Genomic DNA, 18,554 nt, shown 5'->3' on the forward strand with positions numbered 1-18,554 from the left:
CCTTGGCCACCCCTCTTGGGCCCCATGTATACTGCCTGTTTGAAACACACTGAACTCTCGCCCTGGGATCCTTGTCTCTAGAGTAGCACGAGGTCCACTACTGAGGCAGAGTGAACAGGAGACTCAGAACCCGGCTTCTGGGTACCATATCTAGGCTCACATCAACCCAGCCTCCTGGGGCACCATCTCCTCAGCCCTCCGGTCTCACTAGCACTTCATCACCCCCCGCCCCTTGGTTCTTCCGTCCTTCCCATGACTATGGCACCACCCTCTCCCCTAGTACTCAGCAGCTCAGTATGGGATGTGTCTGAGGGGACCGATCTCGATGTCTCCGTGCCAGCACAGAGGTGCCTGTGTTTGAAGGTGCGGTTCAAGAGTGGCCTCTTCCTCAAACTGCTCCATTTACCACTTCTCCACAACAATGCACTTGTCTTTTGCTAAGCGGCCCATCGGAAAGGGTCTGAATCGAAGCATCCTGTAGCCCAAAGCAGAAGGCTATATTTATAAAGATCAGAAGTTTCCTGCACACTAGTCCGGGGCTGACCTTTCACTTGTCCTCAGCAGTGAGCAGTGTGGGACCCTGAAGGTGTCCCAGGTCACTGGTATTAATTACATCTGGGAAAGCACTCGGGTGTACGTAGTGGGCAAGAGCCACAGAAACACGTGGCAGCCAGGTGAGGTTGTGTGTACCCCACGCCTGTTCCGCAGATGCCCAGTCTCGCTGTTCCTCCTGCATCGCCCAGCCAGGGAACAGAGCACAGGTTGGAATATGTGTAGAGGATCCGGTCACACATTCTGTCTCAGACAACCAAAGAGATTGGTCTCTGGTGGAGAACCAGTAGGGAAGTTTCTCTGAGGGCAGCAAACTTTGTTTGCGCAGTTACACTGCCATGGAAACTGTGAGAAGGCCTGTGAGGTCCTCACTAGCCAGTGAGGTCATCGTATGGAACCTGTGACTTGGGGGTCAGGCTTGAGGAGGAGGGGCAGTTCTGTGGAGGAGAGCAGGGTGGAGGCAGAGGTACTCTGCCTGGGCCCTCACACCGGGGCCTCCCCACCCATGCCCTAGTCTAGTAGACACCCCACGTGGGGCATGCCGGTGGGCTGGCACAGCCCCAGGGGCCACAGGAGGGCAAGAGAGACCCACATCCTGAGATCGGCTTGAGAGGCAAGATGAACGTTAGGAGGCAGCTATGTTGTACGGCCCTGACCCTAAGAGGCAGAGATTTGTGTGGACTGGGGAATCAGGGAAGGCTCCTTGGCAGTGGGCCTGAAGGACAAGTGACATGTGGACCCATGGGGAAGAGAGGGCAGACATTCCACTTTGGAAGAAGAATAGCAGAGACACATTCTTCTCGACCTTGTCCTGCCCCAAATATAGATTCATAGAACCCTCCCATTTTTACACCCGAGGGCTTCAAAAACCCGAGAGGTGAAGGGGCCTACCCAGTGTTACACAGGTCGTGGAGAGGTGTTGCGCTCAATGGTTAGGTTCATGTTGGGGCCCCGGATTCCCAGCTGATAGGAATGTGAGGACAAACTCATGCCGTTTCAAACATTTCCAAGGTGATACTGAGAGAGATGTTAAAGGTGCAAAATGAGGGTGCTGAATGACCTCACAAAGTGGGAATGGTGGGCCCACTTTAACGTGAAAGTCCAAACAAATTCCTGTCGAAAAGACATTATACAGAATGATCACATAATCATAACAATCGCCCTCTCCCCTAGAGGTAAAAATCATTAGAATCCTCTCTCTCTCTCTCCACCATGAAAGGATGAGAGAAAGGCTCAGCAGCAGCCCCCGTGAAAGACATGGTCAACACCGTGAAGAGGTGTTACTAAGACGATTTGGTCCGTCTCAGAGAAGGAAAGAGACGACTCTGCCCTTAGCCTGAGCAGGCCCACAGGGAGGAAGCACATTTGGGGCAGCCTTGGATAGTGTGGCAATGAGAGAGAACCTTCTTTAGGAGGGGACTCCCTGTTGCCGACCTTGAGAAAGCAAAGATGGGACATTCGTGTACTTGGGCTGTTGCAGAGGGGATGTACCCAGGATGTAGAGACTGCTTGGACTACCATTTTAGAGGTTGGGCCACCCTGGTTGAGAAGCATAGCACCTTGTTCTCCTAAAGTGCTTGAATCAGCGGGTACCCGTTAGGACAGACGAAGTCAGGCCTCATTGGAGCAGACTGCCTTTGGGAGTGGTAGAAGGTGAAGTGTGAAGGGGAATGCTCTGGAGGAGGTTTGTCGTGGCAGGTGGGCCAGCATGAGACCATTCAGCTTCTCCAAGGCTCCAGAGATGACTCGGCTGGGAGCATCCCTGTGATGTGGTGCGGGGACTCCAACCTTAACAGGACCTGGCTGGGCATCTGGGGGAGGCCGAATAAACGGTTTCTTAACTTAGGAGAGTGAGAGACTCACCTGGGGAGTTCCACAAAAGCACTTAAAAAGACTTGTACCTGGATTCTTGAGATAACCCTCAGAAAACTTATCTAGATGTGGAGTAGGGCTCAGGAAGCTGCAACTTGTGTGTGTGTGTGTGTGTGTGTGTGTGTGTGTGTGTGTGTGTGTGTGTGTGGTTCTTGGGCCTCTCACTCTTGTGGCCTTTCCTGTTGCGGAGTGCAGGGTCAGCGGCCATGGCCTACAGAGCCAGCCTCTCCGCGGCATGTGGGATCTTCCCGGACCGGGGCATGAACCCGTGTCCCCTGCATCGGCAGGCGGACTCTGAACCACTGCGCCACCAGGGAAGCCCTAAGTTGCACTTTTTAAATAAGCTTCCTGGGTAGTCCCAGCACAGTGCTCCATGTATATCGTGACCAAATGATTGTGCCTTCTCGGTTGCTTTGGGGAGTCAGAGTGGGCCGTATTTAAAACGGCAGCAGGCATACCTATAAACAGGGAAGATTCAAGGCAAACAGAGCTATATGGTTACAGTATGCATGAATCAGATCTGAGAAAAGCTAGCCTGGTGGTTAAAGAACACAACGCTTAGGACAGACAGACCACATTCTGTCCTACTTACTTGTGTGAGTTTGACCAAGTTCTTTTATCCTCCTGACTGTTTGCTCATGTGGAAAAGAGCTATGGCTATACATTGAGCACACTATTCTCTTTTGGCAAAGGTTGCCCTGGGTCTATTTGTGTTCTCTACAATCCTTGCCAGCGTGCAAGCATTTTTACATCGTCTGATGAAGTATTACATTTGACTTTCAACTGTTCATTACTTTGGGCAAAGACTGCAGGGCCCCATCGGGGGTCCTTGAGGTGCGGCCCGGCCTGGGGCCCCGGCCACTGTGGCCACTGCCCAGGCCCTTTTCCTGGAATCCTACAAAAAAATGTTAGAAAGATACACAGTCTATTGTAAATATTCACAAATGATTGTTGTTGCTTGCTTACTATCCTATTAAACGTGTAAAATCCATAAAACACTTTTCATTCACAGTTAAATATGAATTTTTACCTTTCTAATTATGTCTCTGCTCTTCACAATTGTCCTTAATGAATCAGAGACTGTGACATCACTAGTTTAAATTGAGCTTGTTAAAAAAATAAAACTCACGCCCACCGAACCTACTGAAACACAATCTGCACTTTTTCAACCTCCCTGGTGTACTTGTATACCCATGAGGAGTTGAAAGTTACATTTCTACCTCGACATGTGTTCTCTGTCTGAGAAATACACACATTTTATCCACTTTGATATAAATAAAAGACTCAAAAATGCATATGCCTCTTTTGAAACCATCATTTTATCATTTCTTTTCCAGATAAGTATAGTCTCTATACTGGTTTTGTGGATCACATGCCATACTCTTTTCTTGTACTTAGACATAAGGTAGAGAAAGTTACTTTGTAAAAAATATATATATATTATATATATGTATACATATCTATATATATATATAATTGAATAATGGAAGACACTCTTCTAAATCAAAACCAGTTCTCTTAACTTGCTGTTTTCTTCTTGGGTCACATTATGAACTCTTTCCGTGGCCACAGGGCACGTGTACTTTTAATTTCAAGGACTGCTGATATTCCAGGACGTGACCATTGATTTCTTTCAAGAGAGGTGAGAAAGCCTGGACCAAGATCAGGAGGAATTATACAGGGATGTGATGTGAGAGAAGTATAAGAACCTTCTCTCCTTGGGTGAGGATACCTTCCTTCCAGAATTCCTTCTCCAACCAGAGGGTTTAGAGTCCTTCATTGGCAGAATGTCTCCTGGAATCTTCTGCTTCCTACAATAGGGTTTCAGATTGCAACGTTTTAGGACAGTTTGGGAGTTTGTGGGTATAATTCATCTTCCTTTTAAATTGCAGCCTCCATTTTAATATACTTTGGAACTGCTTGGGATGTGTCTCTATGAGCTGAGTACTATTGCTTCTCATTTTCTCTAACAGTTTTCCATGGATTCTTTCGGTTTAAGGTATATTAGAAGGGAAACTTCGATTCTGGGAATTTCCTGGTGATGCAGTGGTTAAGAATCTGCCTGCCAAGGCAGGGGACATGGGTTCGAGCCCTGGTCTGGGAAGATCCCACATGCCGCAGAGCAGCTAAGCCCATTCGCCACAAGTACTGAGCCTGCAGACCACAACTCCTGAAGCCCACACCTCTAAAACCAGTGCTCTAAAACAAGTGCAACAAGAGAATCCACCGCAGTGAGAAACCCGCACACCACAACAAGGAGTAGCCCCCACTCGCTGCAACTAGAGAAATCCCGTACGTAGCAACGAAGACCCAACGCAGACAAAAATTAATTTATTAATTAATTATTTTTTAAAAGAATTATATCCTTCTATACAACTTCTCTGGGAAGAACAGAGAGATGCCGTGGGAGAGTGAGAAAGACCGATATTTCGTGCACATCTCTCATGCAGGTGCTCTGCTGGCTCAGGTAGATTTATCCCCACCTTACAAATGAGGAAATAAGCTCAGAGAGGTTTAGTAATTTTCCCACAGCCAAACAGCTCTTCAGTGACAGAACCGAGTTATGAACCAAGTCTGTTACCTTCATAGCCTAAGTCCTCATCACAACAAAACTCAACTAATATCTACATTTATCCAATTACATTGCAACCTGGGGAGTTCTTGGCCCAATCCTGAATAAGAGTGAGAAAGAAAGAAACAGCAATGTTCCTACAGTCAACAGAAATTTTTGGAGCAGCCGCTAGATGCCTGGCCCATTTGGAGGTTCAGCAGTGATCAAGACAGGAAGAGTCCTGCTTTCATGAACCAGGTAGTGGGGAGGAGAGATGGGTGAAACTTGGGTGAGGGATTTCACCTTGCTGGACCTCTGTTTGCCCATCTGGAAAATGGGATGGGTGTTCCTCATTTTCTGGGATTGTCCAGCCCTCACATTCTCTGATTCCATAAGAAGCATTTCTTTTCCTGTTTCTGTAAAATTCATTCAGGCCATGAGCTGTGATGAATGTGGTTAGCTGCTCCCCAAATCACTCTGTTCCCACCCTTTTCCTGTGATCAGGTCTTTCCCGAAACATGACTCACAATCAGTCGAGTCACAGAACCTAAGGGGCACCCAGCAGAAAACTTCCAACCCTGACTTCTCAGGAGCTCTGTGGCCTACCTGCCAGGTAAACTTAACTCACCTGGCACAAGGTGGCCATCCCTGGTTTCACATCAACATGATCGCAGGCACAAACCTCCTTGTTTTTCCATTTTGTCTTTCAGTTACTTGTTGAAACAACTGCACAAATATGCCTAGGATATAAATTCAGGCATCTTCTGGCCCCAGTGCCTACTAATAAATGATTTTCTGCCACTTGAATGATAAAGATAGAACATTTTATCATTCTGCTACCCTTACTATTTGTCATTTTTGTTGATATTTCTATTGAATACATCTTTCACTATTTTAACAATGGAACATTTATTTACGTTGTTCCAGACCCAGCCTTTAGTGGTAAAGCTTTCGTTGTTATATTTCTATTGGGTTTCCTTTAAAAATTATTATCTTATCTAACTGGATTAAGTCAATTCTATAAGCGTTTATCTTAGGATATTGCTGAAATTAATACCTAGAGGGCAGGTGTACAAGGTGATTGGACTTGAGAAACTCTATTAGCACAATTAAGTATAAATATTACCTATATGTAAACCAAAGTACATGCCGAGTGAGACTCTCTGACTCTTTTTTACTGTCTGCCCCTCAAGCCTGTGAGAAAGGGAATATTCCCTGCCATCTCAGTAAACAAAGGACCTCACAGTCATCAGCACTTGCAGCCCTCCAATGGGAGCTGGCGGGCCCTGAGGAACTCAGCATATGCAAATACAGAATACTGGCCCCAGAGAGCTGAGGTGCATATCAAAGGAAGGATTTCAGTGAGCCCAGACTCTGGCATCTTCCCATACAAAGAAAAGCGCTGCATTCCTCACCTTGGGAGAGCTGGTTTTCCTTAGTTAACAATCACCTTTGGATGTTCCCCATTACTTGTGCCAGTCCCCCGCCCTGCCTGCTCCCCAGGGTACTTTAGCTCAGGGAGGAAGGAGTGCAGAGGGGCTCCGCTGAATAAGGGGCCTGTGAGCCTCGGGAGGAGTTTTCGGCCGCAGCCGGAACCTGCACCTCCCTTGCCCCGTTTCCCCTCAGGACGCTCAGGCCGAGCCCCTCCCCACGTCCCCAAGACCCCGTGAGCCAGGCCGAGGGTGGGGGCGAGAGGAGGGACCAAAGTTTCCTGGGACCAGACGCTGGGGTCAGCTCTTTCTGCACAGCAGCAGCGGGTGGCAGCAAAACCCTGCCCCTCAGAAACTGGTCTTGCGCGGCATCCCGGGCACTGGACCAGGCGGAGGGTCCGCGCCCACTTACCCGGCCCGCCGTCCCCACGACTGTCGCGACTTCATCTGCCAGGGCCCCTTCAGAGCCGGCAGCCTCAGTGAGGCCGCACTCCCCTCAGGCTCCAGGGCAGTTCCCTGACGGCTGAGGGAAGACACCCCGAGCAGGGAGTTCCAGCTCTGCGGAAACGCTGGCTCTGTTCTGGGCGCAGGGGATGGGGCCCTCCGACCTGATGCCTTCCGGGAGGGAGGGGGGCGCCCAGGGCAGGAGCCACCAGGACTGCGGGGCCCCATCCGGGGTCCTGGAGGTGCCCGGCCTGGGGCCCCGCCCACTGTGGCCACAGCCCAGGCCTTTTTCCTGGAATCCTACACAAAAATGTTAGAAAGATACAGTCTATAGTAAATATTCACAAATGATTGTTGTTGCTGTGCTAACTATCCTATTAAATGTGTAAAATCCATAAAACTCTTTCAGTTCAAAGTTAAATATGAATTTTTACGTTTCTAATTATGTCTCTGCTCTTCACAATTGTCCTTAATGAATCAGAGACTGTGACATCACTAGTTTAAATTGAGCTTGTTAAAAAAATAAAACTCAGGCCCACCGAACCTACTGAAACACAATCTGCACTTTTACAATCTCTCCAGTGAACTTGTATACCCGTGAAGAGTTGAAAGGTACATTTCTACCTCGACATGTGTTCTCTGTCTGAGAAATACACACATTTTATCCACTTTGATATAAATAAAAGACTCAAAAATGCATATGCCTCTTTTGAAACCATCATTTTATCATTTCTTTTCCAGATAAGTATAGTCTCTATACTGGTTTTGTGGATCACATGCCATACTCTTTTCTTGTACTTAGAAATAAGGTAGAGAAAGTTACTTTGTAAAAAAAAAAAAATATATATATATATATATATACACACACACACATATATATATATATATATATATATGTATATATATAATTGAATAATGGAAGACACTCTTCTAAATCAAAACCAGTTCTCTTAACTTGCTGTTTTCTTCTTGGGTCACATTATGAACTCTTTCCGTGGCCACAGGGCATGTGTACTTTTAATTTCAAGGACTGCTGATATTCCAGGATGTGGCCATCGATTTCTCTCAAGAGGAGTGAGAAAGCCTGGACCAAGATCAGGAGGAATTTTACAGGGATATGATGTGAGAGAAGTATAGCAACCTGCTCTCCTTGGGTGAGGATACCTTCCTTCCAGAATTCCTTCTCCAACCAGAGGGTTTAGAGTCCTTCATTGGCAGAATGTCTCCTGGAATCTTCTGCTTCCTACAATAGGGTTTCAGATTGCAACGTTTCAGGACAGATTGGGAGTTTGTGGGTATAATTCATCTTCCTTTTAAATTGCAGCCTCCATTTTAATATACTTCGGAACTGCTTGGGATGTGTCTATATGAACTGAGTACTATTGCTTCTGTTAGAGTCCTTACAATATTTTATTGTCTTATTTTCTGTAACAGTTTTCCATGGATTCTTTGGGCTTAAGGTATATTAGAAGGGTGACTGCGATTCTGGTACTTCCCTGGTCTTGCAGTTGTTAAGAATTCATCTGCCAGTGCAGGGCACTCGAGTTCGATCGCCAGTCCGGGAAGATCCCACGTGCCACCGAGCTACTAAGCCTGTGGGCCACAACTACTTAGCCAGAGTGCCACAACTACTGAACCCGGTGCGTCTTGAGCCCGTGCGCCATTTATTTTTTGGAGAATAAACCCACCTCTGAGTGATTAAAATGTAGACCAACTAGTCAAAATGGTTTATCACCTGTTCTTCTAAAACACTGATCAATGGAACAAGTTGTACTAGGGATAACAGTGGAATTGTATTCTGGAGTTCTTATCGGCAATATGGTTTATGTCCTTGATGCTGGATCACGACATTTCAATTGTATAACTGCTATTAATTTTCTCTTTGTTCAACGATTAAATTCTCACGTGATCTGAGTTCACACTGGAGTCATCCTTGTTGGTTTCTGTCTATTGCAGATTTCTTCCAGTATGAAAGGACAAGAGCAATTCGGCTTACTTTACAAAATGTCTTCAAACTAAATGATGATATAATCTACATTCAATTAATTTATACATACCTTACTGTAGATCAGGGTTTGTTATGGTGGCAGAGCCCGACACTTATGTAATACGGAAACCTTTATGTGCACTGGTTCAAGTCCTCTTCTTAAGAATATGTGTATAATCAACATTCTTTCACAAATTACCCAATTTAATTCACCATAGCATTACTCATATTAACTAAATGGAAAATCCTTGGCTATATACAGATCCAGAAAGGGCCAAAAATCATCAGCCCCCATGGATTATTACAACCCATTGCTGAGGTATTCAAATTACTTTTTAAAGAACCACTATGTCCATCAACATCATCTATTTATATATTATTGCTCCAATGCTAGCCTTAACCCTGGCTCTCACAAAATGAATTCCTCTTCCCATATTTTATCCACTAATTAATATGAATGTAGTCATATTATTTATATTAGTCATATCACACCTAGCCATTTATTCCATCCTCAGATCTGAATGAGCTTCACATTCAAAATACTCACTCCCTGGAGCTCTAGGGACAATAGCACAGACAATCTCATACGAAGTAATGTAGCAGTTATCCTATTCTCAGTCTTTCTAATAAATGGATCATTTACACTTTCAACAGTAATTATTACACAAGAACACCTATAGCTAATTTTATCCTGACCCCTACCCCGAATTTGATTATCTCCGCAGTAGCAGAAATCCAATGAAGCCCCACTTGATTTAACAGAAGTAGAATCAAAACCTGTATATGTCTTCAATGTAGAAAATGTAGCAGGCCCGTTCACGCCATCCTTCCTAGAGAATATGTCAATTTCCTTATAATAAACATTTCCACAACAATCCATTTTTAGGAGCATTTGACAATCCCTAGGTGCCAGAACTATAGATTCTTTCATCTGTGTCTATAGTTTTTTTTCAAAAGTAATTTTTATAGTTTTACTACCTTTAAACAAAATGTACTCCATTGCTGTGGAGTATCCCTTCATAGGGGCGTGCATGGTTCATTTCTGCATCCGCTTGTGGTGGCCTTCAGGTTCTTTCAGGTTTGGCTCCTGTGGCTGCGGAGTCCATGTCCATGTGTTCTGGTGCAGGGCTGGTGGGTTTGTGTTCAGCTGGGAGGAGCACTGCGGGTCTGTGTTGTGCACGGACTTCGCTATCTGAGGCCCGATTGTCTCAGAAGTGATTGCGTTCCCCCGCTGCGTACCAGGCTTTCCATTGGTCCACATCCTGCTGATATTTGATACTATGTCTTTCATGTCTGCCATTCTGGTAGGTGTATGCACAGTATTTTTCTTACGGTTTTAATCCCTCAGGTGTTAGAGAAGTTGTGCATCTTGTAGTATTCATGGACTATTTCATGTAGTTTTATAAAAGTTTTAAAAATTGTGGTCCAATACACATAACGTAAACTTTACTATCTCAACCATTTTTAAGTGCACATTTCAGGGTCAAGAAGTAATTCGCACTGTTGTGCAAACCTGACCGCCTCGTCCTCCAGCTTTTTCATTTGGCAAAATTGAAACAGTCCCCCTTAAACACACACTCCCCATCATCCCTCCCTCAGCCCCTAGAACTCAACATCCTACTTTCTGTCTCTATGTTTCCAACTGCTCTAGGGGCCTTGTATGAGTGGATCAAGCACTGTTTCTTTTTGTGTGTGTCTATCTTCCATCACTGAGCATAATGCCTGCAAGGCTCATCCCTGCTGCAGCCTGTGTCAGAATTGCCTTCCTTTTTAGGATGAATAACATTCCCTTGTATTGATAGACCATGTTTTTCTTCTCCATTCATCCATTAGTGGACACATGTAATATCTATATTCATTTCTCCTGTCATAATATTTGTGGAATAACGTCAGAAAGTCCTATGAATCAAAAGTCATTTGTGGGCTTCCTTGGTGACGCAGTGGTTGGGAGTCTGCCTGTGGATGCAGAGGACACGGGTTTGTGCCCCGGTCTGGGAAGATCCCACATGCCACGGAGTGGCTGGACCTGTGAACAATGGCCACTGAGCCTGCGCATCCGGAGCCTGTGCTCTGAAACGGAGAGGCCACGGCAGTGAGAGGCCCGTGTACCGCAAAAAAAAGTCATTTGCCATTAACTTTTTTCTTAAACATTTTTTTTTGTGGTACGTGGGCCTGTCACTGTTGTGGCCTCTCCTGTTGCAGAGCACAGGCTCTGGACGCACAGGCTCAGTGGCCATGGCACACAGGCCCAGCTGCTCTGTGGCATATGGCTCCTCCCGGACTGGGGCACGAACCCATGTCCCCTGCATCAGCAGGCGGATTCTCAACCACTGCACCACCAGGGAAGCCCCTTTCATAAACTTTTTATTGTGAAAAACATCAAAGCTAAGAAAAGGCAAAAATACATGTCAGCTTCACTTGTGTCCAGGAATGAATGCTTTACCGATTCACTTTATTCCCTGTGTGTGTGCTATGCGTGTGCATGTGACTGTTTGCATATATATGCTGTGCATGTGCATAGTTATGTGCACTTGCACACATTAGTGTGTGTATGGGCATATGCATGCATGTGTGTTCATATGCTAGTGTGTGAATATATTTGTGCTGTGCACGTGCATATGTTTGTGTGTGTGTTGCGCTTGCCTGGGTGCACACCTTTGTGTTTGCTGGAACCACTTGCAAGTTGGTTGCAGACTGAATTGTGCTCCAGATATGTCCACACGTACCTGCTCTAACAATCCTGCATAGCCACGTAAAGGTCACAGATCTCAGGGATTTAAATGGATGGAGCAGGATGGCCTGACACAGAGTTAGTCTTCCAATGACTGTCACTACCTCAGTAACATCCTTCATACCTTCTTTAAGCCCCATTCAGGGTCCAGTTTAGACCCCCATTACATTCACTCACTTGCTCCAGGTCCCCTAAAGCTACAATGTCACAGTTGGAGAGCCCAGCCAAGGCTGGGGGTGCCCCTCCAGTTAGCCTGGCCTCCAGGCCCTGCAGTTGGCTCCTGTGTTCCCATCTCTCAGCCAGGCCCCGACTTGGATGGGGCCACCACCTCTTTCCTCACAGGGTCCCATCGCCCAGTCAAGGGGGTTCATTCTCCCCAAACACAGTATCAGGAGTGGGGCAGTGACAGTGACAGTCCCCACTGGGTCTCCTTCATGTGAGACCCTGTGCTGTGGGAAGAGCAGGTGCCCTGCCCTCAGGAGTGGGGGGCTGGGGTGTGACCTGCTGCCCACGATGGGCAGGCGGGTCCCCGGGTGGGGCGAGCCAGTGTGCAAGGAGTTCCACGGTGGGTTCTCCTCTCCAATGGCTTCTGTGTCCCTACTTCTCCCCGTGCCTCCCCTCGAAGACAGCTCAGTGTCCATGCTGGCTGTCAGCCCCAGGGCATGAGGTCACCTGACCGGAAGCCATGGGAGCCATCAGCCACCGCCCCCTCTACACACACACACAGACGCACACGCTGCAGGGAAGCAGGACCTGAGTGCAGGGCTCTCAGCGGCCCTGAGCGCCCTGCCTGGAATCGGCCAGCGGAATGGACAGACCGGATCTCCCGGCCCGGAACATGCAGGACTGTCCTGCCTGGGCTTCCAGTGTGGCCACCTCCTTCTGGAAGCCTGGGAGTCTGGAATCAGGCCACTTGTTGTCTGTCCTTGCAGCAGACTGGGCTGCACTATAAGAAGAAGTTCACGGCTCACCCGTGGATCCTGACCATCAGGTGGCCAGAGAAATTGGTAACATTTCTGTTTTGCCTGTTGAAATGATTAATGACAAAGATTTTGTTCAGTTTCCTGATGTGGGTGTCCAAAGATGAGAGACCCATGTGTATGATCTGTACCTCCTATGAGATCAGCCCTAAGCTAGTTTAAACATGATCAAGTTTTGTCTATGTGGTACATTTAGACCTCTGCATGTCCCGTCTACTGATTATGTTTAGAGCTAACCATGTGTTGTCTATGATAAGAACATTTCGACCTGACCATGTCTGTGCTAGGACTATAGGGACCTGGGTAGAGACCCGGCCTGGCCTCAGCACTGGGAAGCTCCATGCCTGCATCTGAAGGTCAGTGCTTAGATGTCCGGGGTCTGGAGCTGAGGTGGGCTTGTCTACATAACAGCTTCTCTTCTGAGTGTGGTGACCTGGTCCTCCCAAGGGTCAGTGCTATGGTCGGGGCCTTCGTCTTAATCCCTGCAAGGCTCACCTTCCCTGGGGCTCGTGGAGAATCCTCAGGAGGGCTACCTGGCAATAATTCCAATTCACCAGCATGTACATGGTGCATAGAGAGGCAGGTTTAGCTGGTGAATTGATTGCCGGATACCTCAGAGTGGGCAAAAGGCCGATGGGTAACAGCTGAGGCTGCTGCTGACCTCTCCTTCCAGTCTACTGTCCCTACTCAGCAGTGTCCAGAGCTGCCCCTTGGCTTTCAGCCCTGCTGCCCTGTGAGTTTTCTCAATATGTAGGTGAGACGAGAAAGGACTGAGCCTGCCAGCACCAAGGTCGTGTGTTCAACTCTAGCATGAAAGCTTTAAAAACAGTTAAAATCACACAGAACCAAAGGGAAAAGAGGAGTTCTCTGGGACAAGTGTGGTGAGAGGAGACCCACCTGACACTTTTTCCCATCCCAGGAGGTCCCAGGAACCCAGCTTGTTTCCACATTAGGGGAGCCACCAGCAGAGCCATGGTGTCCTGACCAAGGGGACGTGTGACCCCAGGTGCAGGGTCTGCGGAGGTGAGGTCACCCTGGGACTATGGACATGTGACCCAGGTGGAGGTGTCTGGGGAGGAGGGGTCACCTGTTGAGAGAGAAGGTGTGACTTTAGGTGCAGGGTCTGGGGAGGTGTGTCACCCTGGTGAGTGTGGATGTGTGACCCCAGGTATAGGGTGCGGGGACTGTGTGCGTCTTACCACATCTTCATGGGTCAGGATCACATGTACGGGGAGACTGCATATGTGCTCTTTGCCTGCACTGCGTCCTGTCCCCTTTGAGATTTCCAAACTGCATTAACGGTGTTGCCCTAGTTAACCTGTGGTTCCTTTACTTCTCTTAATCTGGTCACAATCATATGAGGTCAGTCATGTTTGAGTGTGCTGCTACTCTGTGTTCTGGTGAGTGACAACACTTGGTGGTATCCTATTAATATCATAGCATATCATATGCCTAATCTATGGGGGTCACCACGGCCTGGGTCCCCCTGGACAGAGGTCAGCTGAGCACAGACTAGCGCCCCCCCCCCCAAGAATGGTCTCCCACATGCTCTGTGAGGGTACCGTGATGGCCCCTAAGGTAGGAGACTGTGTCTGGGCCTCCAACATCTGTGATGAAGAGGAGTCAAAATGGAATCTCAATTAACAAGACATAATTTTAAGAATTTATTTTAAGTGAAATAAAACACGTCACGTACCCTTTACCATCATCACCATTTTAAGTGCACGTTTCTGAGGCATCAGATCTATTCACTTTCTCGTGGAGCCATCACCACCACCCCTAGAACTTTTCATCTTGCAAAACCCAAATTCCACAACCATGAGAGTCTCCCTCTCCATTCCCTCCCGCTGCCCTGGCCCCCATATCCACTTCAGTCCCTGAGTTGTCGACTCCAGGGCACCCACTGGAGTGGAATCCTGCAGTGTTTGCTCACGGGTCATTTTGGAAGAGCTGACTTTCAGTCTGAAGCTCTGCCTGTTTGCATCTGAAGAATTTGCATTTAAGGAGAGGGTATATGAGGAAGGGGGTGTATGAGGGACAAAGGTGTCCGGGGTGCAGATGAGCCAGGACCTGACCAGCTGCCTTTTGGGTCCTCTGGTCCCATCTCTTGGTCTGTGCCTCATCTGCATCATCACTGCCCCCACTGGCACCGCTGGGCTGTTGTTGTCTGAGTGAGATTCCCCTGGTGCCCTTGCTCTCCTCCCCTCCTCCTGCTGGTTGGGGCGGGAACTGCTTGCTCTGTGGTCTCTACTCCTGAGGCACGAAGGACCCTGTAGCATGGACCTGAAGAGTGTGGGGTGTGGTCCCAGGAGCATGGGGCCCACATAGGACACAACATCAGGGCGTGACAAGTGCTAGGGCTGCCTCATCACTGACAGAGAATGTTGCCAAGATCCTGCTTGGGAGGGCATGGTGGGTGGCGTGGCACCCTAGAGGCCCCATTCCTATCCTGGAGCTTGCAAAGTGCATCCCCATGGGCTCCAGATTCACTCCATATCTCAGCCATATCACTCTGTCCAGTCTTGAACTCACAAAAACGAGCTCCCTTGTCCACAACATAGGCCTGGTCCTGTTGGTATTAGGATTCTTTAATTTAGGCGTCCTGGGATAGCAGCTCTTTTTAGGCCTGAGAAGGAACAGCTCAGGAGCGTACAACAATTTCAGATGAAACTAATATTCAACGACTATCTCTAACTACTCAGTTGTTGACTTCTATCAGTATTTATTCTCCTGGTTTTAGCTCCGATGTGGGGATTACAGAGAAGTCAACATTTAAATCTTCATTATCTGTGTATTTGTAGCTTCAGTATCATTACTGACCCATAGTTTTTTATGGTTTGAAAGAGTTATTCATTTCATGTATCATGTAGAGGATTTACAATGATGATAGGGCAATTAAGATTACAATAATGGCTAGTAAATTGTTCACATTTTCTCTACCTGTGCATCTATTGTATGTATATGAGTTAGTTTAGATGTCAATATTAGTGAAATAATATAGAGGACTAGAGAACTTATTTTAAAAATCACTATTAATGTGTGATGATGAAAATGTAAAAGTTCTTCCATAATCGGTGATGTTGTATCTTGAGAACCTAGATGAAATTTATATGCCATAGTGATAAACAGGATTTTATCCTATGATTTAACTTTGACCAATCTACATTACTTTTTACTTTTATCTCATTTATTGAGAAAGGCATAATTGTTATGGTGTTGGCTTGAAACTGGTTGAAAAGGACTTGAGTCCTTCCTTATTTTACACTTACATAGATAGGATTCTTGAAACATAGGATATGGTGGAGAGCATTTGTGTAACCATTCTAGGTTAGGAGTAGGAGTTTCCACTGCTAAGACTTCTTGTTTAGATGCAAATGCTTTTCAAAATATGAAGAGTATTAGCATTACTGCTGCTACTGAGATGAATGAGCCTAAAGACAAAATATTTCATGTTGTGTGTGCCTCAGGGCACACAGACTAATGTAGTGACATCCCTGAGAGGCCAAGAAAGTGCTGCAGGAAGTCATATTTACTACTACAAATATACTTGTGAAGTGAATTTTTGCTCATGCTGAGTTAACTGTAAAACCTGAGAATAGTGGGAATCCGTGTAGGAGCCTCCCATAATAGTGAAGACTGCTCCCATGGACATTAGGTCATGGAAGTGTGCTACTACATAGCATGTATCCTGGAGCACAATGTCTGGGGTTGAGTTGGCTAAGATGATTCCTGTCATGTCCCCGGACATGTTCCGGGGCCACATCCCTGTGAGAGACGAGCGGGATCTGGGGCGGGGCGCCAAGCGCCAAAGGGTTTGCTGGGTCCCTCCCGCCCTGGGCTGGGAGGTCTCCAACCCCTCCACCACCCCGCGGTACCCGAGACCTCCATTCCCCTGGCTGGGCGGGCAGCGGGGCCCTGCCAGGGCGGGCTGGCCGCGGGGCTGGCGGTAAGGCGCACGCGCCAGAGAAGCTGGGCCTCAAGAGGCAGCCCGCGGTCCCCAACCCTGCATACGGCCATACCACCCTGAACGCGCCTGATCTCGGAAGCTAAGCAGGGTCGGGCTTGGTTAGTACTTGGATGGGAGACCACCTGAGAATACTGGGTGCTGTACGCTTTTTGCCTCCCGCCCCGCCTTCTCCTTTAGTCGCCCGGGGCTGAGGCCGCCTCCGCCCCGGCCGGGCACCGCTGCAGGCCCCCACCTCCTCAGGCCCCTCCCACCACAGCGCGCGCCAGAGGGGGCGCTCCCCGCCGGCCTGGCCGGGGCTAGGGCGGCCAGAAGGCGGCTCTGGAAGGCAGCGGCACACCAGACGCTCTGGCGGTGGCTGGCCCGGATCCAGACTCCGCCGCAGGGTCGGGGCTAAGATACACGCCCATGAGTGGAAGTGCCTTATGCGCTGTAGCTCTGTTTTTTAGATGTCTTAGGAAACACCATACACTTCTGCAGAGTGGCCGTTTGCAATTTACATCCCTTCCACCAGCATAACAAGGCTCCCTTTTCTCCATGGCTTATCCTGCATTTCTGGGTTTTACACTTTTTCACGATGGCCGTTTGACCGATGCGAAGTGAGACTTCTTTGTAGTACTGATGTGCATTGCCCGCTTGTTTCGTTGGCCAAAAAGGGCTTATGCGTTTTTTCCCTGAATATATTCAGGAAAAAACCGCATACGCCCTTTTGGGCCAACTGCATCATTGTTGAAATTCTGCCGCTTTTCAGGTGCTTTAAAGGCGACTCCAATCTACCTCTTGAAAACTGTTTCCTCCAATACTGCCTTGATCTCAAATCCTCTTCATTTCCTTACCTCAGTATATTTTTGGACAATTGTTATCATTTATAACACTGCAGGTTTGTGAATTGCAGTGCCCCTGAGCTCCATTTTTCAACTCGCCTTTTTGGAGTTGGCCGCAAAACCACAGGATTGCTTCAGGCCCTTTTCTGGTTCCAGGGGGCAGGCTGAGCCTTTGGTTAATTCTTCTTCCTGATTGGAAATTAGAGTGACATGTGCCTGTCCAAACACCTAGAGCTGGTCTCTCATTGGTTCCCCCTCTTCCCGTTCATCCTCTGGACAAATTGCAAACTGTACGAAACAGGAGGTTAAATAAAGGTGCTGATTCTCCAAGTGCGGAGATTGTTAATAAAGCGGCTGGAATGGCAAACCCGAGCACCAGGGATGAAAAATGAGATGTGTTTTAGAAACATTTCCCGATCACACAATGTACCATCCTATGAGTTTCCCATGCATGTTTTAGCTGTAGGAAGATTCCCTTGAACCTGGAGAGTTGGGACCCATGGAATGGGTACCACGCAGTATTACTTTAAAGGGTCTGCATTTGCTCACCCAACCTCACCAATCCTCTTGGCCCCAAGAGTGTCCAGCCTTATGTCTCATCCAGTTGTGTGTCTAGATGTGGTCAATCAGGGTTTCATCACAGCCCCTGAAAGAATTTTGTAAGAATGTTTCTCTCTTTCACTGTTTGTTTTTTTAATTTTTATTTTTTTATAATTTATTTTTTAATGGGGTTCAGCTGATTTTCAATGCTGTGTTTATGCCGTTTTACACCCAGCTGATTCACTTACAGAGAGATATCAATAAATACTTTTTTTTTTTCGTTACGCAGGCCTCTCACTGTTGTGGCCTCTCCCGTAGCGGAGCACAGGCTCCGGACGCGCAGGCTCAGCGGCCATGGCTCACAGGCCCAGCCGCTCCATGTCATGTGGGATCTTCCCGGACCAGGGCACGAACCCATGTCCCCTGCATCGGCAGGCAGACTCTCAACCACTGCGCCACCAGGGAAGCCCAATAAATACTTTTTAAGATTCTTACTAGGCAGATGTATTCTTCTGCAGTGAATAGGATGTGTTGAGTCCAGTTCATTGAGCAATGAGTAGGTCATGTCTATTACATATTTGGTTTATGGAACGGTATCTGTGCTCACTTGAAACTCTCGTTTTATGCATCACCCCACCTCACCTTTCCCCTTAAGCAGCCATAAGTGTGTTTTCTAAAT

General features: G+C 47.5%; 1 pseudogene; it reads left to right on the forward strand.

Moving 5' to 3' along the window:
* Positions 1–16,552: 16,552 nt before the first annotated feature.
* LOC131766019 (5S ribosomal RNA) lies at positions 16,553–16,661 on the forward strand (annotated as a pseudogene).
* The last annotated feature ends 1,893 nt before the right edge of the window (positions 16,662–18,554 follow it).

Source organism: Kogia breviceps, chromosome 11, assembly GCF_026419965.1.
Source record: "Kogia breviceps isolate mKogBre1 chromosome 11, mKogBre1 haplotype 1, whole genome shotgun sequence".
Classification (NCBI taxonomy): Eukaryota; Metazoa; Chordata; class Mammalia; order Artiodactyla; family Physeteridae; genus Kogia; species Kogia breviceps.